Source organism: Notothenia rossii (assembly GCF_949606895.1).
Source record: "Notothenia rossii genome assembly, chromosome: 5".
NCBI lineage: Eukaryota > Metazoa > Chordata > Actinopteri > Perciformes > Nototheniidae > Notothenia > Notothenia rossii.
In genome coordinates, this window is record NC_136903.1 from 69,795,046 (window position 1) to 69,820,583 (window position 25,538).

The 25,538-nt window shown below is 38.2% G+C and overlaps 1 protein-coding gene across 3 annotated transcripts in view; it reads right to left on the reverse strand.

Moving 5' to 3' along the window:
- Positions 1–24,220, reverse strand: part of LOC307041007 (neurexophilin-4-like) — a 150,002-nt gene extending 125,782 nt beyond the window's left edge. For 2 of the 3 annotated variants that reach the window (XM_079684300.1, XM_079684299.1), the window contains exons 1-2: positions 23,894–24,220; positions 22,742–22,869 (exon numbers count right to left, since the gene is read on the reverse strand). The gene's annotated coding sequence lies outside the window, so the exon portion shown is untranslated. The remainder of the gene's footprint in view (positions 1–22,741; positions 22,870–23,893) is intronic. The other variant, XM_079684301.1, reaches the window with a different exon arrangement.
- Between the last annotated feature and the right edge of the window lie 1,318 nt (positions 24,221–25,538).

The window sequence follows — 25,538 nt, forward strand, 5'->3', positions numbered from 1 at the left end:
GGTTGTAGTTAACACATTACACTCACTTCACCTATTATAACAAAAAATAAGCTAAAAAATATATTACTATAAATATCTAAGGAAACCATAAAGACTTTGGCAGTCATTGCTTTAAAAGCAGCATCCAGGGTGTACATAGTCAAGCCTCTCATTGCGGTTTGACCTTCAACCTGATCACAATCAGCACCTGATGTAATTAATGAGGTGATTAATTGCTGGATTGATCCATTGATCAATCAAAAGACTCTTGAGTAGCAATTGAAATCCTGAACAGAGTGTAATTACTGGGAATATTAAGAGTTTAATTGGAACCTCCTGGTCAATATTGGTGAAAATGTGTTTCTAATTTGTAGCATGCTGATGTGACTGTTGAGGGCAAGTAATTGAAATAAAAGTCATATTACCATGTATATAATAACATGGGAACTACGTACTAGAATCTTTTCAGACAGCTTGAATAAAAGCATGTTAAAATCACATCAGATTAATTGTATGTCCAAGATTGAAAAGTCTACTTTGTTGCTCTTTCTCACAATATAACTCGACTGCACACTTGGCTTGGGAACCAAAGTCAATCATGAGGACCCACAAGTAGCTCAAGTATTGGATTTAGCTTTATCAAAGCTGTCGTGGAACCAGAGGAGACATTTTGGCCCCACAGGAGTCCAAACAAATCCCTATTGCAGTCTTTTAGGTAAGCATTATGGACTATAGTCTGCACTCATTACCATTGTCTGCTTTAAGTTGAATTCCTGCCAGCTTAAAAAACATTGTCAAATTATTTCAGGAGACTTCTGCATTTTGTAATACCCGATTTTTGCTTCATACATGCAAGTTGATAGTTCATAACATCTAAAACAAATAAGATTCAAGAGGCTACCCGATCCTGGGTTCATTTTGCTTATAGGCTTTCTAAGGATGGCTATGCTGTGGAACAATCAGTGCTTTCATTGTCTGATAACAACAGCAGTGAATGAAATGCTGTTTCTGCAGCAGACCTTCAGGTCTTACATGGGGACATGGACCCTTGTCCGACAGGAAAGTCAAAGTCGAAGGAAGGGTATGAGGGTTAAAGTGTGGGACAGGGAGAAACAGGTAAAAACCGAAAGGGAGAGAGAAAGAGAAAGAGAAGAAATTAGGTGGCGGTAGTGGAGGCTTGTAGCTTGGGAAGGTGACCCTGAGACGCAGCCAGGGCTGTTCATTTAGGCAGGCAGAGAGCAGAGCGGTGACAGCGAGCACCAGAGAAGTCGTGGACCCCTGGAGAGAGGCACTGTAGCAGATGGAATAAGAGAATTTAGATTAAACAATCCCACACCGCACAATGTCACTGTGTTGATGCTGCTCTCGCCTTAGAGGTGAAGCTGGACTCTAGTACCTGAAGGATTGGGAGGGGAAGGATTGAATGTCTCTGGTATACAGCCATTTTAAGAGATTGGTACACAAATCATTCATGGTCTTTTCTTTAGGCTAGCTGAACATGGTGTTAAAGGATAAGAGTGATAAGTATTTCAGATATTATTAGAATTAATAAAAACATTTATGAAATAAGTTAACAGAGCCAATCACAATTTCTCATAACCTGCGATGTAGTCTTCTATTTGCTTCTTTGGCCCAAAAAACTAAAAAGGTTCATTAACCAAAGATCTTCTCTTTGAAACTGTAAATTCATTATGTCACACTGTTTGAAGAAGACGGTCAACAAAGTATCCCAACACAGTACTGAACTCATGTTGTTGTCCACATTATGTGAAATGTGTGCATGAACAGAAAAGGAGAATACATTACATCAAATGTAAGTAATATATATTGAGAGCCTATTGCAATTATACATGTCCTGCAATATAGTATCAACATTGGGGTTTAAGATCACAGAAATCTTTGGGGTTTCAACTTTCAGATAAAATACAAAAATGATTCAGCTATTTCAAATGTTTGGCAGTAAAGTCATACCAGCCTAACAGCAGACGATGACCCCATGTGGTATCCAATCGGACCACGGGAAAAAAAAAAAAGCAGAGTAAAAAAAAAACTGTGGGATCAGATTGAGTGTGGACAGGGTTGGTCAAACTCTTCATTATCTAGTGCTGGACTTCTAATTTGTCCACCTCAGTCTCATTCTCTATTTCAAAGACACACTGGCTGCTGAGAGTGTGGCAGTACGAGCGATGCTCCCTCCATTGTAGTTGGGCGGCCAGCTGCCCGATGTATTATATCTTCTGATTACCACCCACCACACACTCTGATAAGATCCCAGCTGGAGCAGGAAAGAGGCCAGAGTGCCAGCCCTCTGCAGGTCTTTTGTACGCCAGTATCAGCATGCCTGTGCATAACAGCATGTTTGTCTGGATAATCAAACATCAGCACGGCTAAATGTATTAGTTAAGACCACCTGATGTCAGCAACTCACATATGGTTTGTGTGAAAAAAAGGAAAGACAGATTTACACATATGTGTTATGTACTCACAATCCAAGTGCTCGTCCTATCACACATGCATGAACAAACAAACGACTAAAATGTGAAACAGTGCCCTTTTATCAAATGGCAATTTCTTCTAAGTTTTGATTTTGTAACTTTAGATATGTGATAAAGCTTCTCTTTGACAATGTCTAAAGATGTCCATGTTAATATCTATGTTCCTTAGTCAATATTAAAAATTCTGGTTATGCCCGTCTGCCTGGGTCAGTGTATGTTTTGGTCATTGGATTTTCTTTTCACAAATGGAAATTCAAAAACAAAAAACGACTGGATATTTGATTTTCGTTTTCAAATTGAAAAACCAAAATTGAAATACAAGACGTTTTTCTTTATCATGGTCAAAAATGGATTTACTCAACTTAAAAAACGGGATGATTTTCATTTTCTACTTCTCAAAACAAGAAATAAAATCACTAGAAAACAGAAACAAACAAAAAAAACGTTTTTTCATATCCTGCTAAGGAAGTTGTCTTTCAAAATAAGAGCGCAGATGAGGACGGTCAATCCGTGTATCTACGGTTTGTTTTCACAACAAAAACAGCCAAGACACATATTGAGCACAAAAAATGAATGTTGTTAAGGGCTGGAAATATAATAGGCTGTGTCTAAAATGGACAACATTGTTAGGAGATTTCAACTATACAGCGATTCTGCACTGCGGTCAGCTCGAGATTGTTATTATTTTTTCTGCCAATAGTTCTTCGTGAGATCGATCCTGTTGGACTCAGTAGGCTATTAGTGAAACTACTCCAACAACATGTACTATAAAGTACTTACTGTGTACTTTTTGAGTAATCCTCTGTCAATGTCCCCTCCTGAGAACAAGAATGCATGTTTCTCTGCTATTTTGAATCAGCGTTAAAACACCTTTCTTCAAGAGACTGATATTTTTGGACAGAGTATTTTAAGAGGATATATGGTAGACTTGATATCAGCAATACCTCCAGTCAGTAGTCCGGCAGCAGCATTTTTACTCCTTGGAAAGTCTTACCCGCTATTTAAATTGACTTTGATTGAAGTTAATAAAAATATAGATATTATATAGATATATAGATATAGCATATTTGATGCAGTCTTTCTGAACACTTTTAACATAAAATACTGCAAATTAAGAATATTTGTAATAGTGCCTTATCCCTCTAGGCATGACTTTTTATTTTGGGAGGAAAAAAATGTTTCACCATGTGTTTTAGGAGCTTAGGGGTCCCTGATATTATATCAATTATAAAATGTGACCCCCCCACACCCCTCAACGAGGGGTTGGTTTGTTGCCAATTGTTCTCAGGGCAACAATGATATAATACGAGGTTATTGAAACACCAAGGATTTCTACAATTCAGAAGAAATAGAAAAAACAACTCTATATGAATTCAAAAGGTTTTCTCTGTGTGTGTGTGTGTGTGTGTGTGTGTGTGTGTGTGTGTGTGTGTGTGTGTGTGTGTGTGTGGTGCGTGCGTGCGTTTGTATCTGTGTTTCTGTACTTCCTCTAAGGAGAAAGGACAGTAACAGAAGATCTCTGTGGCTTCAGGCTTGAGCGCCGTTCAAATGACAGCGCTGGTTTCCCCAAAAGTGGGCGGGGCTGTAAAGTGACTAGATTTTACTCTCATCTATTATTCAAAACCGAAATCTATTTATTCTAACGTAAATTACATGCCAGTGTTTTATCTTTTTATTTATTTGTTTTTATTTTAAATCGTATAATGTCGGACTTTTTTTGCCGTCTGTGAGGAAAAGAAATGGGGCTTAGAGCCTCAAAATACAACAATAACACACAATTATCCTTGTTTTTATTTATTTGTTTAATTCTATAATCTTGGGCTTTTTAGCATGCTTTTTAGCCGTAAATAAAGTCACCGGAAACAGACGTAGGCCTATAAGGGACATTTTGAGCGATACACACCACAAACCCACTGAACAGATTACCCAAGATCCTTAGCTTAAAGCTTGTTGATTGGATGTTTTAGCCGCAATGCATGTTTGGATATGATGTTAATGCGATATGATATCCGAAAACATAAAAAAAAAAAAATACTTTATTCCGAGTGTTCTTGCTTTTCTCTTTGAAAGTCATCACATAACGGCATTGTAATACACGGTCCGGCTGCATTAAATATTACAGATCTGCCGTAGTTCGCTATTTATAGAGCCCTGATGAGAAGACTTCTAGACAAACAGGAGAACTTCCGCCAAAACTGAATACGTGACGTGGATCATAAATATATCAACAATTAAATAACATCTTGCATTTCTTATAAAATACGTCTCCTTGCAGTATCAATAGTAATTCGGCTGATTTTTATATTTGATCCAATTGGTAGTTAGGTTATATTTACACCATAACGGTGCACAGCTGATAGAAAAGGACTATTACTATTAGGATATTACTGATTTTCTTTGAATATAAGAATGTAAATACTGAGTTGAGAGAATAGTCAGGGAATTTGGGTGATGGGAGCCTTTTCTTATCAAGCTCCACTTTTGTGGAATCAGCTTCCAGTTTGTGTTCGGACGGCAGACACCCTATCCGTTTTTAAGAGTGCGCTTAAGACCTTCCTTTTTGATAACGCTTATAGTTAGGGCTGATTAGATTCAGCCCCTAGTTTTGCTGATATAGGCTTAGTTTGTCGGGGGACATCTTACTTCTTCCTTCTCTCTGTCTATACCTGTGTACTCTCATGTTCCGATTAACCCAGCTTCCCCAAATTTCTTTCTTTTTGGTGTCTATATACGCCGGGATCCGGAGTCATGGATGATCCTGCGGTCCTGTGTCATGGATTGCGAGTCCTGGATCTTGAGTCGTGGCTGTGGTCCTGGATCATAAGTCCTGGATGGATATCCTCGTGGATTCATCTTCCTATTATACACACATGCATTTCCAAACATTTGGACTACCTATGTTGCAAATGTACTATCTTTTCAATTTACACACGGCATCTATTGCACGTCTGTCCGTCCTGGGAGAGGGATCCCTCCTCTGTTGCTCTCCCCGAGGTTTCTCCCATTTTTCCCTTTAAACTGTGGGTTTTCTCTGGAAGTTTTTCCTTGTACGATGTGAGGGTCTAAGGACAGAGGGTGTCGTATTGTCAGACTGATATTCTGTACAAACTGTGAAGTCCACTGAGACAAATGTAACATTTGTGATATTGGGCTATATAAATAAACATTGATTGATTGATTGACATCTATGGAATCACAATCTCAATAGCTTACCATTAAATGACAGATATACCTTTTTGTCTGTGATGTTACAAATCAGATATTAATCTGTAGAAGTAAAACATGAGAAATAGTATAGCAATATCCTGTACAATTATGTAAAAACATGAATAAAACTACACATCTTTAGATGTTATACATACACAAGTGTCCTACAATAATAATACAAAGTTATTATTAGTATGCTGTGTGTACCTTGTGTGTACCTTGTGTGAACCGCCTAATGGTTAAAGCACGTTATTGAATTATTTTTGTTAAATAATGTTATTTTTGTTGAATAATTTTATTTGATGACAAAAATATTAAAAGTACATACTTTCATAGGGGGAAAGTAGAAGGTCAATTATATAGAATATAAAAAATCAAGAAGATACTGTAAGTGATCTCTACAATAAAACAGTTTAGTGCTGGATGTACAAAGATATTAATAGGAGGATGTGCAAAACAGACAAACTAATTAACCTTTATTAACACATTAAATAATACTTTAGGTTAAGGTCTTCTTTCAAATAAGAAAAAAGCTTTGGGGGTATCTATCTACAGATAAATATTAAGCCTGACAAAGTACTTACCGTCTAATATATTGCTTTCCTGCAATGTTAACTATGTTGAAGCACTTATTTTAACTGATATTATACACATTAATTATACTCTTATGTATGTAGATAGTATAAGAAATGTGCAGAATATGACAGTTTAATGGTGGAGGGATACACACATATCGATAGATGTCTTGTAATGCACTGTTGAGGAACCTGTGACCCAAGATTTTCATTCATTGCATAACTACACCATAGTTGTGTATATGATATGTCAATAAACCTTAGAAAATCTTGAAATCTTGAAAGGGATGTGCAAAATAGCCATTATATACAGTCTTTAATTAACTATTAGTAGAGAATAACGAGTAATGAATATACTTTATAGAGATCTGCAGATTTAGTCTTCTCAAGCACCAACTATCAAATATCTCTCCTGATTGTTGGCACTTGACAATCACCTTCCCTGAATTTTAATCAGATGTAACTAAAGTCTGCTTTAAGGGTTGTTTATATTTCACATCATTAATCAGAATTTGCAAAGTAACTAAAATAAATGTAGTGGAGTAAAAATACCAGGTTAACCTCTGAATTGTAGTGGAGTAGAATTACAAAGTAACAATGAGCTGTCATGTGGGTATATATTAATGCTGCGCATTATGGACACAAGCAATTTTCACCCATTTAGTAATTACATGTTTTAAATTTGTACACACCAATGTGTTTCCTATCGCCTAAACCTCCAGGGCTGTACACAGTGTAATACTGTCAACTTTTTTTTTTTGGGGAAAAAATAAAACGTCTTTTAAAACTACAATTCCCAGTAGAGACGTGCAATAGAGAACATGTTGCGAAACACAATAGCCAGCGTGTGTAGTTCTGGGGGGGCGTTCGAGTCCAGTTTTGGATAGTCTGCCGTGGTTTCGTTCCATTTCAAAGAGCTTGACGCTCGGCTTAACCTTGGCCACTCCAACATCCAATCCCAGAGCTTGAAGATTAATCACGGGGTTTGTCAACGGGACTGTAGTCCCAAACGACAGCTGGGGATTATGGGTAGTGTAGTGTCTTCGGCCATCCTAAACGGAATTTCTTTTCGGATATCTATCGCATTAGCAACACCACATCTGGATTCACAGAGATCTTCTGTTACTGTCCTTTCTTCTTAGAGGTATACAGAAACACGTAACTCTGGATTGGTTTTAATGTTTGAGGTGCAATAAACGACAGCAGCTTTTTGGCATGTTAAAACTGTTATTTTCTGCCTCGTCATTGAGAGTAACAGCTGCCGAAATTACAGCCTCGCCTACTGATTTCAAATGTGTGCTCTAAAATGATATTTATAAATGACTATTATCATTATTATAAGCAAGACAATAAACGGCAAAGATACGTAGAAAATAAACGTATTTAAGATACGTTCATAAGAAACGTAACGTGGGAGAAAATATGTTTCTAGAAGATATGTAGAAAATAAACGTATTTGAGATATGTTCATAACGAACGTAACGTGGGAGAAAATACGTTTCTCGCTAAACGTAATTGAGAATGCAGTTTAGCTCTGTGGGAACGTAATTTTTAAGAGACAGGGTTGCGGGAGGGGACATTGACAGAGGATTAGTCAAAAAGTACACAGTAAGTACTTCATAGTACTTGTTGTGGGAGTAGTTTCACTACTACCCAACTGAGTCCAACAGAGTCGATCTCACGAAGAACTATTGGCAGAAAAAATTATAAAAAACTCGAGAGACGGCTGAGCTGACCGCAGTGCAGAATCGCTGTATAGTGGAAATCTCCTAACAATGTTGTCCATTTTAGACACAGGCGTATTATATTTCCAGCCCTTAATAACATTCATTTTCTGGGCTCAATATGTGTCTTGGCTGTTTTCGTTGTGAAAACAAATGGACCGTAGATACACGGATTGACCGTCCTCATCTGCGCTCTTATTTTGAAAGACAACTTCCGGTAGCAGAATATGAAAAAACTGAGGGTTTTTTTGTTTCTGTTTTCCAGTGATTTTATTTTTTGTTTTGAGAAGTAGAAAATGAAAATCATCCCGTTTTTTAAGTTTAATAAATCCATTTTTGACCATGATAAAGAAAAACGCCTTGTATTTCAATTTAGTTTTTTCAATTTGAAAACGAAAATCAAATATCCAGTCGTTTTTTGTTTTTGAATATCCATCTGTGAAAAGAAAATCCAATGACCAAAACATACACTGACCCTGCCTGCCAAAAAAAAGTGTCATGTACTTAATGTGATGTGCCTTTAATTAATCTAAATGAATTATATACATTATATTTGATATACACGCATTCAAAGACATACAACTATCATCACTAGTTTACGTACAGACAATTTAAGTGTTAAATGTTACTAGATTATAACGTTCAAATCTCAAAACAATGATTAACCTGATAAAAGACAAATTAAAGACTGGCAGCGTCACTATCAACTCTTTGGAAGTAACCAGTTGGTCCCATTGTATCCATACTGTTTGCTGTTGTTGCGACTACCCATACTGCAGAGGTCCTTTTGCTTTATTATCGCCATTGTTGTGCCTTCTCATCCTGACAGAACCATTTCTCAACCAGACACTCTCTACTAACTAATTCATTTTTCTGAAACAGGATTTATCTCCTATTACTCCCCACATACAGAAGCACAATCATTTTTCTCTTCAATAAAAAAGGGACTGTTTCCAAAGAATGTCTCATTTTTTTTTTTTTCTACAATGGTTTCTGATTATCACCTCTGTATATAAACCGTCTGCATTTATAATGTGGCACTGACGGATGCATTCATTTTCTTGGCTACTTGTCAGATTTAATATTATGCGTTTATCCGAGAGTGCTGCCTCTTCTTCTCACCCGTGTTACTAAACTCCTCCGGATGAAAATATTACTGTGAAAGAATCCCTTAAAATGTCTAAAAATAGATGTAGAGATGTTAATCTCTCACTCCATTGTGATGTTGATATGACTGTCACACAAAGGTATGTTAAGGTTTTCCCCAAGGGAAAATGTCAATATGATGCCAAAGCTTACTTGAAGAGTAGAACACACACATGCATTCACTCACGTCAAAGCAAAATAAAAACAAATTCACACGCAAAGCAAATGCTACGCAGGTATAGATGGAATTTTGCCATCAACAGCCCAAAGCCATTTTTTCCTCCTCTCCCTCATCATTCTTTCTGTCTTTTCCCTCATCTCCTGAACATCCAGAGGGTTCCTCCTGATTCATTATTTCCTGTCAACATGTGTCTCCTGTGGCCTCCAATGCACTGGAGCCCCTTCTCTAACTACACTTGAGCTGTTGAATGGGTACACATTGCCTCTCTCTAAGCGGCTGAACTTACGTGTTCACGCTTTAACTTTTAAACAGGTAACAGTTTCAGTTGTTTTATTGAATATTAGGGAAAGGTTTGTACTCCCGACTCCAGGTTTATCATGAAGTGGTGACAGGTGTATACAGCCTTAACACCTAAGAGACAACCATGGTTTCACTGGACACATTGCTATAAAAGGTATGAGCGGAAAATAAATAATGAACTAGCAGTTCCAGGTCTGTACTCTGTACCCTGCTAAAGTCCCTTGTAACGGCAGGTACTTGGAAGTATATAAACCGGTAGCTACATACTTGATGGCTTGTGGAATCTGAACTAATTTCAAATTGCGTCTGAGTCTTCAAAAATGTGTGTTGGAGTAGATAAAGTATACTAACTGCTTAATGTTCTATTATGCAAATAAATGGCATCAAGAAATAAAGCCGGCAGTGGTTGTGACGAATACAGGAGACGGCTGGTGCAGCTTGGACAGTCATGTCAGTACTGGGGAAAGGTAAAAAAACAACAACCTGTAAATATAAAGTTGCCCCCTTCTTATTCACAAAAATGAATACAAATGGATTGAGCCAGTGGCGTGACAAGGTTGTGATTGACCCCGGTGAAAATATTGTTTTGGGCCCCCCCCCCCATCGTCCCAAACATAAGCGCACGCTGATGCGCTCACACACGCACGGACTTACACAACCACTCAGAAGCGCCACATGTAGGCTATTAACAACCAGTGTTGGGCAAGTTAATTTTAAAGTAACTAGTAATAATTATAGTTACTGCCCTCAAAAAAGTAACTAGTTACTTTATTAGTTACTAAATTATAAAAGTAACTAGTAACAAGTTACTTTACTTTAAAAATAATAATAATACAAATAATTTAAGTTGTTGTGTTGTTCTGTGGCACAGTAAGAGAAAATACAACTCCCCATCATTGTAGCAATTATCATTATGAAATGTAATGGAAAAATAAAACACAAAAGATATGTTTAGACATTGGTTGAGACGGTGGGGTCTTTGGCGACTAGTTTTATAGCCCCATGTACATTAGTTAGGTGCTTCAGGAGATTGGCATTGCTGTTATTCGATGTTATTCTGTTACATCTCCTTGTTCTCTCTTGTCCTTTCTCTTTTGAGCGCTGCTCTTGTGCTTTGGTTTGCTGTACATTATAAATGCAAGCTATTACATTTTTTATAATGCTGCCGAACTTGCTGCTGCTAGCTACAGTACAGGTTGATTAAACGGTTCGCTCGTCACGCAAGGTATCACATGACATGAAAGGGAGCAAGGTCATTGGACAGACAAATTACAAATTAATTTAGGTTGCTTGGTTACTTTGAAGACTGCGTGAACTGGTCAATGTCATTTGGGCCATTTTTTTTAAATATTCATACACATATACATTTTCTTTTTTGCATGGGCCCCTTGCCGGCTCTGGGCCCCGGTGCAACGCACCGGCTGCACCGGCGATAGTTACGCCACTGGATTGAGCTGATACAACTGATATAATGTTTGTAATATGGTGCTACTATTGAATGGTAATATACACCAACCATAAAACCATAGAAAAACATGAACAGTTGCTTCAATACTGAATGGACATCCGGGGTCACTGTATGGTTTAATGTGGATAAAGATGATTTGAATCATAAGCTGTGGCCTTTGCAGTCACCTGATCAATCCAGTTGAACACCAGCATGTTAGACAGCACTCTCCACCAACCATATCAAAGCCAAAGATATACTTGATAATAATGAAAAGGAGTCACTTAAAAATGTTTTGATATGTCACCCTGCTGTACTTTTACATGTATGTGTAATTTACAGAAATACACACAAAGAAGAACACATGTCTTACTCTGCATCTAGTTTTTGGCCCCTGCTGATAGTGGGATCCATTGATTCTGTCACCGAAGCATCAGTCTATCGTGTCTCTGCCTTTAGATGGTATTCACATTTCTTCTCTGGAGAGCAGTATTTGGGGACACGAGGGAGGTAGAGAGAGATAAGGAACAGATCAAATGTGATTTATCCGATGTGGGACAGGCAGCCAGTAAACTATACATGCTGAAGAGGATCAGCAGGTCACAGAGGGGAAGGTCACAACTGTATAAATACTGACACGGCAGTACTAGACATGATTTGTGTGTGAGGAGTGGAAGATGTGACTTTGAGTGTTACGTTTTAAAAACGGTGTTACAAGCTGCAGCATACTCATTTCCTTTAATAGCCTATTTCTACACAGTATAGTGCCAAACCTCTCCATTCTTAACATTAAGGAATACTTTTCTGATCATCTGATGATATGGTTTGAAAACCACAGAGGCCATATACTCTGTTGCTTTGCACTAAGGTGTCATTCATGTGGTTTCTGTGAGTTACGGGCAGTTGCTAAGCAATCTGGCAGCAGGTTGTTGGGGTCAGACACCTTAATGATCCATCCTGAAACCTTGGTCTGTCATGATGGCAATTGAGGAAAAGAAACAGAGGTGGTGCCAGTTTGAAGTAGGTCAGGGCAGTTTGACAGGTCATCATCACAGTGTAAAGCCAGAGAAATGTAATGCATTTTATGCTTATCTTGGAAATGATACGGTGCTATGACTGCATTTACAGGATTAATGTAATAACTTTGAATGTGACATTTCTGTCAATCAATTCTTTAATTATAGTATCAGATTTAATCTGAGTGTATTCATTCATGTATTCATTAAATCAGGGTTCACTATGATAATTTTCCTCTTGGTTGAGATGTAAAAAGTCTGGACAGAGGGCATTGCAATAATATATTAGGGCTCTGATTGGGGTTTTGGTTATCAGACACTTCCATTTGGACTAAGAAATACTGAAAATGATTGTCATAAAGTAACAGTGTTGGGCAGAAAATATATAAATTCAGCAGTTGAGAAGCAACCAGCTAGCTTTTATCAAAAAGCTGACATATTTTTCCTTCCCAACGGCAAACTGGAAACCCATTGCAATATTACTTTTCCTGTTTCTCCATTTATGGAATATTAAAAAAAAATGTACGGTTTTTTTTTACTGTGTAGGCTTGCTATGGTTCAAACTTGTCCTCCATAGTACTGTTCAACATTTAATTTCCTTAAAGATTTGGCATCCAAACTATTTTTCTCCAACCCTTCCTCCCGATGAGTCCTCTCAGTCCTGAGGCTTTGGAGGTCCGCCTGTCTGTCCAAACATACGACCCTGACTGCGCTGCCTCTAAGCCAATAACCCAAAGACCTGCAGGTGACTGTGAATGTGTTTGCACTACCTGAATACTTAAATGTATGTACATGTTGGTATTAATGCACGTGTAACATATCTCTCACCCGTAATTAATTAATTAAAGGGCTGAGCAAATTAACAAAAAGGCTATCCTAAACATGGCAATAGTGATGCTGATATTTAGGGAGAAAAAAAACATTGCACAAATAATAAATATATATATTGTATAGTATGTATGTACTGCATAATAAAAGAAAGAAACATATAATGTATATAGTTATCTTTTTATTGGAGTGTTCCAAAAGTACTTTTTTTTTTAAATCAGAGTATATGACCAAGGTACTTTGTGTACTAAGCAGGACATTGAAAATGTAACATGTCTGTGCTCGACTCGTACACAAATGGAGACACAGTTTTGAAATAAATATCAACATTTGTCTTTTTTGCTGCAATTTCCTGGCCAAAACTAATACATCTGTAAAAAAGTTTTAAGTGGCTGATAATATCGCCCGGTCAATTTAATGTTGAGGCTTTTACTTTTTTTTTTAAAAGGAGCAAAAATGCACACCAGGGATGGAGGTAACCATTGCTTTTCTTTTAACCCTAATGTCAAAATATCTACTATCAGACATAACTCTTCATTTTTGGTTTAACACAAGCAAGTAAAAAACTGATCATTTTGCTTACCAATGTTCAACAGCATTTGGACTACATCGATCCTGAAATGGTGTAAATAGTTAATATCAATCAACATATCCTCTCTTTACAAAAAACTGCTAACCTTTCTCAGGAGGTGTAGAATAGCCACAAGGATACAAATGGTGTCTTGATTTAAATTAGCCTTGGAGAAGATGACACATTTGGTTGCCATGGTGCTCTGGTCCCAGGAGATCTAACGCCCAATGAAACACACATTGAAGTGATATCAAGTGAAGAACCAACAGTAGTCTGCAGAGACAGTTTAAATATAGGAAGGGGACCCACCAGCCCCATCTACATCTAAAGACATAAACACACTAACAGCTCCATGTTGGATGTTACAAGTAAATCTTTCAATCTACAGCCACATGTTTGTAAAAGTGAAACAACATGTACTGTATATGCAAGCATTTGGATTTAGTTCTCATGGGTATGACTTGTCAAAGCACAGATACAGTACGTTCTACCTATAGGCAGGCTGTCAGATTTGCATTACACTGCTGGATTATGATTGACAGACACCCTCCTGTTCCTTTCACCTCTCTGCAGTCACATCCATGGAAAGAAACCAAAATATCCATCAAGTAAGGGGAGAAAAAGAAGACTGTATACTTTACAGTGCAATGAGGAAAAACACTTGCACCCGGTGTTAATACATTCATACACCTTGTTAGCAGCTCTTAAGGTGATAAATAGATTTTTGCTTTGAAATAATTCCATAAAAAACTAAGGCTCCCACAAGATAAACTACTTTAGTTCATCACTCTTGAAACAAACAACTCAAAGTTTGCTGGAAGAAAATGATGTAGTGATAAGTATATTAATGCTAGAAAAATACAATCAGTCTTGCAGATTGTGTAGACATAAAGGTGCAATGAGCAGGAACAAATGTCCTCAATTATCAATGGTTGATGGATAAAGCATTTGAGATTTGTTGACATTTCGAGACATGATTTTTTTTTAAACTGCCTGACATAAAGGATTTCATAGAAGAAAATGATATTTTCTCAATCTTCCACAATGTTGAGAGCAATCATGTGTTTTTTACACAATCTGCTTTTATTATTTCTGATGCTGGACAACCTAAAACGTTTCCCTACGGTATAGAGATCTCATGTGATGATCCATTTGTCTTTACATTGAAGACATTATTAAATTAAGTATTGTTCAGGTGATGACAGAGGACGGCCAACATGGACATTTAGTTATCACACTTATTTTAGCAATGTGTCAGACTACAGCTGAGGTTGACAGGACTTTTCCTACATCATGCTGAGTTCAAGAGATATCCTGTGTTATCATAGAATAGACATGACACAGGACACTGGGTTACAACATTCACCAAGAGTAATGCTTTGAACCATTCATGTCTTTACAAAATGTGGTCAAATAATTCAGTCAAGAGTGAAAGACAAACCAAAAGGCTGACTGCCATCACTAAAGCCCTCCCTTTAGTGTGACTAAACTTACACACATCTAATAAATATTTCATAGCCATTGGTGTCCAATACGCCCCCAGGGGAAACACACCATAACTCTTGTTGATATGTGCTCCCAGAGTCACGATATTCATGTAGAATCTAAACTATGAGTTACCACAAAACTGCTTCCCTCGGGTTTGACTTGACTGTCCATCTCTCAGAATCCATCTGTAAAGGCTTGGTATATTCTCCAGAGGTATTTGTTGATCATTGGCACCATTCTGTCATTCAACAATACAAGAGGTTTACCAGAAAACAAAGACTTTACAACAATAGTAAACACCCATCCATCTTTCCCTTTGTCCCTCTTCTGTTTCTTTTAAGAGCTGTATCGACTGCCACACCTTAAAATATTTCAAAGAGGTTTGAAAGAGTAATCCAGACAGGGTTTATGCATGTAGCTATTTAAATAGAATAAAGGGTTCATAAGAAAGTAGTGTAAGTCTAGAAACACCTTGAGAAAGGGAAATTCATAAATATTCTCAACGTGAACACAATATTGCTTTAAAAAGAAAAAAAACTGGACAATAGGTCAATGTGTCTCCAACCCAAATGTTAATTACAAATGCAATTACAAGTAATGTTCATTGATCTTTAAACGTCTAAACTTTTCATTGGTTTGAATGAGTCTGTGTTTTGCAGAGAGGCATCGTGGTGATTTTCTTAAACTTTTCTCAAGAGGGAGAAAACTGCTTACGCTCCATTGATTTTGCTGTTTTTATTCCTCTCCTATTCTGCACACTCCTCACTTTTTCCTGCCCATCTGTAAGTCCAGCATTTCCTGCCAATAGATAACAGTTATCTGCACAATTATTTGCAGCGAAGTGATGATCAATAGAGCCCATATAAAACGGTTAAAGAACGAGCAGTCTAATACCCGAAAATACATTAGCATAAGTGGGTTTGAACGCAGAAGCCACCAGGGTGACTATTACATTTGATGGGGGGGGGGGGAAAGGATATGTATTCATAGTGTGTGGCTGGTGGCGTTACCACATCCACTGCCACCTGTCAACACACACTGTACGCACAGACACACTAACATAAACACTCACATGGCACAGAGAGAAGGAGCAAAAGAGAGGCATACATACATGTAGCCAACACACACACACACTACAAGACACACACACAACCAGCAGTGTGCGTCTGGCCCATCTGCTGTGAGAGGACAACAAAATGACACCATGCAAAAGAGAGAGAGGAGAGGAGAAAATGACAGTAATGTGTTTCGCTGTCAACTGTCACTTTTGAGAGAGCATAAAGTATTCTAATTGAATATAACAGAAAAAAGATAAACACAGGCTTATGCTTGCAGAACATTGTATTAGTTCAGAAAGCCCTGAGAAATGTACAGTAAGCACATTCTACATTTGAACAGAGTAATCTGCAGAGAGAGGCAGACATCCACACATGCATAGAAAAAGTGACGTGTGCATGACAACGGAAACCAAACTGCATGACAATGGCACGTATAGTTCAAACTTAGAAGATATTTTCAAAAACATCCCACGAAAACTACAAGATGGAGTCATCGTCCTACAAGAAAAAGAAATAAAAGACTTTATTGCATTTATATTATGGGAACTGGACTGTTAGCTTGGGGAACACAAGACCTCCGACGACTAAGTCATTTTGGAGGCCGGGAAATTGGCATAAACATTTTGACCACTGTTATCTTTTGAGCATTTCACAGTTAAATAATTAACAATAGGTCGGAAATAGCATTTATCTTATTCTATAAAATACAGAAAACACAAGTATGAGAGTATGATACGATGGAAAGGAATGGACATTTTGCCACTTCTGTCTTGTTGTTTTTACAGAGCCTGCTCAATCATTTCTCTTTCCAGTGTTTGAGCTGGATTTTACTTCGAAGCTGCATGTGAAGTCCCGAAAATAAAATGTCAAAATGATGTGCCAGGTACATGGGAAATGTTCGTACTGAGAGTGTGAGAGGGATTGAGGGTGTGCTGACAGCATGAAGAGGGGGGGGAGAAACGAAATAGAGTTGTTTGTGAGTTTATTTTGAGCTCCATTACCCCGATTACGGATGAGTATCTGCTCTCCACACTCTTCTAAATTCTGAGGGTGCAGGTGGCCCACTGAGGAAAGCACCTATTAATCTCTCCCAGGCCATCCACCTATCCGGCTGCCCATTTATTCATCAGCTCATCTGATGAAAAGCAACTGTGTCCATTCCACTATTCTTCTGCCTCTCCTCCATTTTTCAGATAATCTGTCCATCAACACATCCATCTGTGCACCCATCCTGCAATTCATCTTCCCATCCATTTATCTCCCCATCATTCATCTATTTGTCTATCATCTATCCATCCATCCATCCTAACACACACGCCTGCTTCCATCAGTTTCCAGCGGCTCCATCAAGACTACTCCTCAGTTGTTTAAAGTGCCTCACATGAATACAGCAGGCCTTACGTTAGACTTCCAAACAGACAAACGGAAAACAGAGGAGCTTTTCAATCAATAACCTGTGCGAGCTGTAATGACTTCTGTGACTCGGTAGATGTGGGAAAATGCAAAAATACAGCAACAGGGGAAAACAATTAAAACCACTGATGAAAACAATGTACAGACACTGCTCCAAAGAGTTGATTACCATGAGTCTCGTCTTTGAAATCAATTACTTGTTCACAGATATATCCTGTAATTGGAATGGATTAGTGTTCAAGGATTATTCTCCTGTGTCGTGTACAGTAAGGCAGTGATATTTTTAAAAGTGTTAAAACGCAGTATCTTTGCAGATTAAAGAATTAGGAAAAGGCTTTTTATTTATTATTTCATCATCAAATCCCAGTAGATGAGAAGTTTCTGTACAGCTCGAATCACCCATCTGGTACCAACAAACGTGCCATGTGTCTGTGTGGATCTACCACGCTGCCAGTTGCTGTTACCATCTGAGTCACTGAAATGAGTCGGATTCTTGTTAAGGTTTATTTCTTGAAATGTTAGTGGTGTATCAAACTGGGCGTCCAATACCATAAGGTACATCTTTAAGGAGAATAGCTCCAGTATCATCTTGTTTTTAAATAACTCAATTAAAGCTCAGTTTGTGTGTGCAAGAATTTAGTGGGTAATGATTTGTCACATGATGAGTTGTAAGGGATATCTGTATCACATATTTGAAACTTTATCCTGATCCAATTATTTGGGCCACTAAACATTATCCTTGTTGTCAATAATATCCCCTTCATGTTGTACCCTTTCTGTTAAAAGTGTAAAAACGTGGCTCGTTTGTCCTGTTCTCCTCTTTCCTGTTTGGGTTTACGCTTCAGAATGTTGAATCAAAAGCACTTTTGGTGTTAAAAACTCTGTTAATTAAGGTCTCAAGAAAAGGGTGTAATAAAAATTGACACTGAATATAGGGTTTGCTGTAAACCAATGAAGTAAGCAGTGGCTCTGTACGTTATTACCCTCAGGGGAAAACTGAATATCGGTTAACTGCAAGGTTTGCTATTTCAATTATTAAATTCTTATTGATTCTTCCTCCGTTCTCTCAATGGAACATCTGCAATAGTCTGCAAAGGTGAACCTTCCTAGTAATAAAGAGAAGAGGAGCAACAATGCAGAGGAAGAGCTTAGCTGCACGTGTTCTCTGACACCCCTCCAGGCCAACCATTAGCAAGCCAGAGCCAATCACCATTTCATCAACGCTCACTGCACGGCCTCTCCCCTCTCTCTTATATTCATGTTTTCTTACTTTCTAAGTTTGGTTTTTCCTCTTCCATTTTTATTTCATCTCTCCCTGAACTCATCTCTCCTTCCCTTGGTGGACTGTGATGGAGGATACACATGTTTTTCCTTCTCTGTATGTTCTGAAAAATGTTGATCTGAGTGAAAAATACAACCCCCATTGTGTATGTATTTGACTATCACAGGTGTGTGTCTGCGAGTGTGTGTTATGTTCAGCCATCTCAGGACGACCTGATGTGCCCTGATGGCAGCAGAGCGTGATGTCCAGCAGCGCCGCTGTTATGGGATAATGGAGGATGTATCGCTCGTTTCCCTCATTACAGGTCTCTATCCTTCTCTCTCACATACCTCTTACTGGTGTCTGTCCTCTCATACAACACATCCACACACTAACACACATTCACCTGCATTCCCTCCTCCCCCTAGCTCTCCGAGAGGCTTCACTCACCACCTTATCGGCCCAAACCAGCTCTGACAGTGCTGGCCTCACTCACACACACCTTGTCCCGGGGGCACACCACATTATGAAACAATTACTCCCATAATTGACAGTTAATTAATCTAAAGTCAATTTGACCTTGCAAGCCTAACCTTGAGATCGAGAGCCGAAGAACTAGGCTGATAGTGGAATGGAGAAGAATAGGTAGAGAGAAATGGAGGGGAAAGGATGGTGGTGGTGATGCTACTCCCGACTTATCTCTACACAAATGGGGAAATCTGTATATTCTTGTCCGAGTGAAGATACTGTAGTGTGGCATATGGTTGTGTGTGTGTGTGTGTGTGTGTGTGTGTGTGTGTGTGTGTGTGTGTGTGTGTGTGTGTGTGTGTGTCCTTACACCTTATCAGACAATTTCCAGCTAGTTTTGCTGAGTTGATCATTTAGGTGTTAATCACACAACTAATTTGTAAAGCGCTGGGGATTAGTCTCTCAGGTAACCATCTTCGCTTCGACTGTGTGTGTGTGTATGTGTGTGTGTGTGTGTGTGTGTGTGTGTGTGTGTGTGTTTGTGTGTGTGTGTGTGTGTGTGTGTGTGTGTGTGTGTGTGTGTGTGTGTGTGTGTGTGTGTGTAAAAAGCCTGAAAGTTATGTTTTTGATGGCCATTCGGAGAAGGAAAATATCAAATAGTGCAAAATACATGTATTATTTATAAACTGATCAATGTTATTTAATATCAATCAGTATCAAAACTCAGACAGTGTATTTAAGGTTAAAAGCAATCTTCAGCTCATGTTAGATATTAGTAAGGTTGGGACTACTGATATATTATTACAAATAATACTGCATTTGTAATAAAAATACACTCTGCATATAATGTCAAGCAATTCCAGAATCACAATGCAGAGGGCTATCGTTTATCCAGCTTCGACTTTACATCGACATAAATGTCAGATAAGTTCAACTTCTTGCCATGCAACCAAACCAAAGTAGACGCTTATCAAAACAATATCAAGGCCGAGCTCAACACGAAGACCCCCATTTACGTTTAGAGCCTTCTCTTTATAAAATGCCTACACATTTTCTGTATCAGAATCTATGGCGTGTTGGATAAATGTGTCTCCACTTTGTGTTTCTTTGACAAGACAGAGCTTTGGTTTCATGGCCGACTGAATTTGTGTGATTAAAGACGACAAGCAAAACCATCTGCTTGTCACATCCATCTGTCATCGCCCAGCGTTCGCCATCAGCCGCACATCACTCAAAAACAACAGCAAGTCATTGAAAGAGAGAGAGAGAAAGAGAGGGAGGGGGGACATACGCTGCAACGCCTCAGAGAGAAAGAGAGGAGAGGGGGAGCTGAAGAGACAGGGAGATGCAAGAATGAGTCGGAGGGTGTGAGCGAAAGTAAATGAGGGAGCGAGGGTTAGGAGACAGAGTGCAGGGGTGATGGAGATAGGGCTGAACACAGCAAGAAGCAGTGATGCAAACACACGTATGGTGAAAAAAGAGAGAACTATTCGAAGCAGAAAAAAAACAGCGTAATATACCATCTGATATAATAATAATAATAATAATAATAATAATAATAATGCCTCAATGAGCTGGCTATTCTTTATAATATACTCAGATTAATAGAGACAGAGATGTTAAGTTATAAATCAAGAGTTTTTATTATTATTTACAGCAGGGGTGGGGAACCTTTTTCCTTTCAATTTTTACAACATCCTCCGAGGGCCGTACAAATGATTGAACTCAACCTCTGCTTAAAAAAACTAAAATCCCAGCCCGTTCATTTCGCCTTTCTTTCATGCTGTGCAAAGAAAAAGTAACCTCTTAATCCAGATATCTCACCATGACTTGCATATGCATCCATCTCCACGAATTTCACAAGTCACCCAAATCAGCGTTAAAAAAGCAGGAGGCGCCGAAAAGCGACTAATTTGCATCACTGAAGAAGAAGGAAGGAACAGATGGAGATGTTCTGCTACCCATCTCTGAGCCAACCTGTTGGGGCTGCCCTGTTGTGTCCACAGATTGTCTTATAGTGACAGACAGTGTCCCACCAGCCAACGATCGAATCTCACCAGGGTTGTATTCCCTATGCTTCCCCCTACTTGCAATCCTCTTTTCTTCACTACTGTGTGTTGCAGAACATACCAGAACAGTAGCAGTAGACTGCTCACACTCCTTTTACAACCATAACAAAGACAGACTGATCGGTTTGCAGACCCAAATCCCAACAATAAAAAGGGAAAAAGTTGGCAAATAGTTTGAATTCACAAAGTCTTAGAGACTTGCTTTTTCTCTCTTTACATTAAAAGTATCTTAAATCGTTGCTTTCACATAATGTAGCCACTCATTTGATCCAAAACAACCTTCAAGGTACCAAAAGCTCTTTAAAGGGAAGGATAGCTAGTAGGCAAACTAAATTACGACTGAAAGAACCAAAACCAAGTTATATTCCATTCAATTCCACATACATGACTGCTTCTGTTTTAGTAACATTTGCTAAAAATACAGTGCCCGAGTATTAACTATTCAAATAAATGGATCCTTTTATGTATTATTTATATTTGAGAGTCTTTGAGTTTGTCAAACAGTAGTTGAACTAACTGATTGTTGGTTTTACTGGTTTGGTTGGCAATTCAATGGAAAATCAGTGATATTTAAACTCTTGTCACTCTTTGTTGTAAGTCGGAAAAATGCAACCCGCAGGAACAACTGTACTGTACATGTAACATGACACTGCTTTTCCTAGCAAGCCGAGTCAAAACTGTATGAACTAAGGTTAAAGCAAGCTCTCTGGTGCAGACGACATCTGTTTTTTTCAGTAAACCTCTACTTGCTCTCCAAGTGTTTCCCTCAGTTATATTCATTCTCCTCTTCTTCCTTTTGCTCTTCTCTCACCTCAACAATGTCCTCTCATTCTCAGATAAAAACACAGTCAGCAATAGGGCCCTTTGGGAGTTTGTGGGAAAACCAGCCCTCATCTTTCATCTTCCCATCCTAGAATTGTTCTTCCCCTTCTCCTCCTCCTCGTCTCTCTCCCCCAGCCACTTTCTCTCCATCTTTCTCTCTCTCCCTCCCACCAACTATCTCCAGGATTATCGATTTAGCGTAGGCTGTGATTGAGTCTCACTGGGTGTAATGCAGGCCCTAAGGTGTCTTCTGAATGGAGAGCATCATGAGTTATGGACTAACTATAGTCACTCTTCCACAACACCTGAATCAAAGGCAGACACGACACACAAACACACACCCAAACAAACACACACTCACACACCACATAACAGAAGACACACAGCTTTCCCCAATGCACTGGCCGTCCTGTACAAAAACAAGAACACACACACATATTGACACACACTCTCTCTGATGCTCATTGTTTACATACGTAACTTTAATTGACCTAAAGGTGTCATTTTAAAAACACCATATACGTTTTTCATACATAACATAATTACACCGTAGTTTTGTATATGTCATGACAACAAAACCTTCAAATCTTTGAAACCATTGATGGCTACAGATGAGCACGATGTACAAATTCATCTACAAGACAAAAGACACCCAATAATACACATTGTTATAAAAAATACAGCTTAACTCACCGTTAAAATAGAAGACAGGAAGTGCTGGTGAGACGTCTGGGTAATATCCTTTCAGGCATTCTTTCGAAGCTCAGCAGCAGTAACCAGGACAGTCATCATGTGGCTCGTCCATGCTCGGTGAAAATAATCTGAAATGTAAAAAACACAGTAGTTCATAGTACAATTAAAACAATTACACTACCTTCCATTAAGCGCCACGTCTGCATTTCAGAGGGAAATATTGTACATGTAATCCACTACATTGTGTACAGTACATATGTTGTTTTATTGTGTTTTTTTCTGCTTGATGTTTGTTCTTGATGTAAAATAAGATGTAGGTCTACATTGTAAAAGGGACAAGGAGGAAGAGAGAAAGAGATTGTCTTGCCTTATTGTCTATTATTGATTGCCGTGAGTAATACATTTTAAATTACATTTTGGAGTGTCAACTTAGACATCGAGACACTGAAATTAATTGATTTGTTTGTATTATTGTCTGATGTTTTATGGACAAAGCTTAAGAAATGTATCGCCGGATGATTTCATAAATAATCTAATAATGCTACTTACTATAGTAGCTTCTTTTGCTAAGCACCATTTTGAATTAAAACCTTTAACAGACAAAGAGGATCTTGTTGCGTTGGTTGTTTTACATTACCAAGCTATCTAAGTAACATTAATCAATATAGGAGTGAAATGTTTTAATTTCCATGGTGGTATTGTATTGGACCTGCCTAAACAAATCTAAAAAAAGAAACAGAAGTCTGCAATGCGAAATATAGTATAACCTTTGATGTAAAAAAAAAAAAAGAATACTAATGCCATTAACTAGGTAACCTACAGGAAGCATGATAAAGTGTTGGGTATTTATGAAATCCAATCAAATTGCACTCAAAAATAAACATGCATAGGCCTACTGCATAATGTAAATATGTGTATGCGTTTTTTAACACAATATTGTACAATAGGCTCTAACTTTTTCAAATATCATGACTTTTTTCAGTCAATCTAAGAATGTCTAAAGTTGAATGTTAGGGCAGTAGGTACAATGATCTTGTATTATTCACCTTGACTGGGACAAGTTTACATATTGGCAGAACATCTACTTTTAGACTCTCCCTTGACAATTACAGATTTTACATAAGTAGCATGGCGTTAACAAGAACAATTTACCTTAATTTACAATGTGAACAGCACTTTGCAGTTAATGTCTGACTCTCAGTCTGAGGAATTTTAGCGGCAGGTAGAAAATGACGTTCGCCGATGTTAGCACTGTTAGCTTAGCATAAAATGATATCTATCAACAAACTCGACTAATTTATCCAACTTTTTATTCTCACCTCGACTTAACCTGTCTCGCTAGTTCTAGCCTAACTGCTAGTAGTGTATTCGTTGGGTTAATAAAAAAAACAAATATGAAACTTTTTTGAAGTTAGTAAACTTCTAGCTGACTCCACTTAAGCAGCCAGGCACTTCCTGTTACGTTAATTACAACACCTGCGTGTTGAGTTCCGCTGCTTCCGTTCCCCCAACAGCCCTGACGTGTATTTATTATTATTATTATTTTTTTAATCATTCATTCATTTATATAATCGTTCATATATTGTGTATGTATCATTATTAACATGTTTGATAGCAGCAGATTTGTGTGTGTGTGTGTGTGTGTGTGTGTGTGTGTGTGTGTGTGTGTGTGTGTGTGTGTGTGTGTGTGTGTGTGTGTGTGTGTGTGTGTGTGTGTGTGTGTGTGTGTGCGTGTGTGTGTGTGTGTGTTTGTAGTTAAATGGTGCTTGGTCGCACTTAAACTAGTTCACAATGCTTTTGATATTTTTCTTCCAGAATATGTTTAGACAACATGTTTTCATTTGAACGTGTAGGCCTACTATTGCCTAAATGCATGTTGGCCATCTACAATAAAAAAATGACTTCACATAATGAAACCAAAAGCACTTCAAGGATTGGAACACTTTACAAAAATGAAACTTTGAGTGTGAGTCCCTCCCTTAAGCACAGATGTTCTCTGCAAATTGGTTGACAGATTTTCTTTCTATGCTTTCCCAAACACTGCATTAATTACAGAAGTTTTAAAGGAAGCTTTGATTGTATTTCCTCTGAAATATGAGTAGCACTTTGTCAAAGACTTAGTCAAATACAAAAATATATATGTTATCATATGTAACAACAAGTCAGCCCAATATCATATGCCTCAATGAATGGGCCCACACTTTTGAGTGGACAGGGACTGTAGTGACCTGATAAATGACAGTTACAAAATGCAAAAGAGAATACATTTCTACAAATAGAAATACCAAAAAGATCTGGGATAGTAAAGAGAAGTAAACAACACTGAAGAAATCAGGTGGCACAGAAAAAGGTTGGGCTGTTATTTTGTATACAGCACACAAAATAATATGACTAAAATGCTATGGATATGTTTGCATGGTCATATATGAGTTCAATAGTAATCACCTGAATAAACAGAATAGATTTCAGGGGACAGTTTGACCTCACTTCTGTACACATACTGAACTACCAGGGACACCATAGTATTGATGCTAGGGGAGCTTGTAATAGGTGTGCATAATTGATTAAAAGGCATTTATTCGAACATGTGCTGCTGATGTCTCCAAATGCTCGCTTTTATCCATGCATTAACCCTCCCCTCCTCCTCAAGCATCTTCCGTGCCCCAAAAACAAGACGCTCATTGTAATTCGCGAATCCTATTAGGATTGGCCCCAGAGTCGGCCTCTGCTTAGCAAATAAATAATGGTAATGATGATGATCCCTCATCTTGTCACTAGGGCTCTCCCCCGGGGCCCC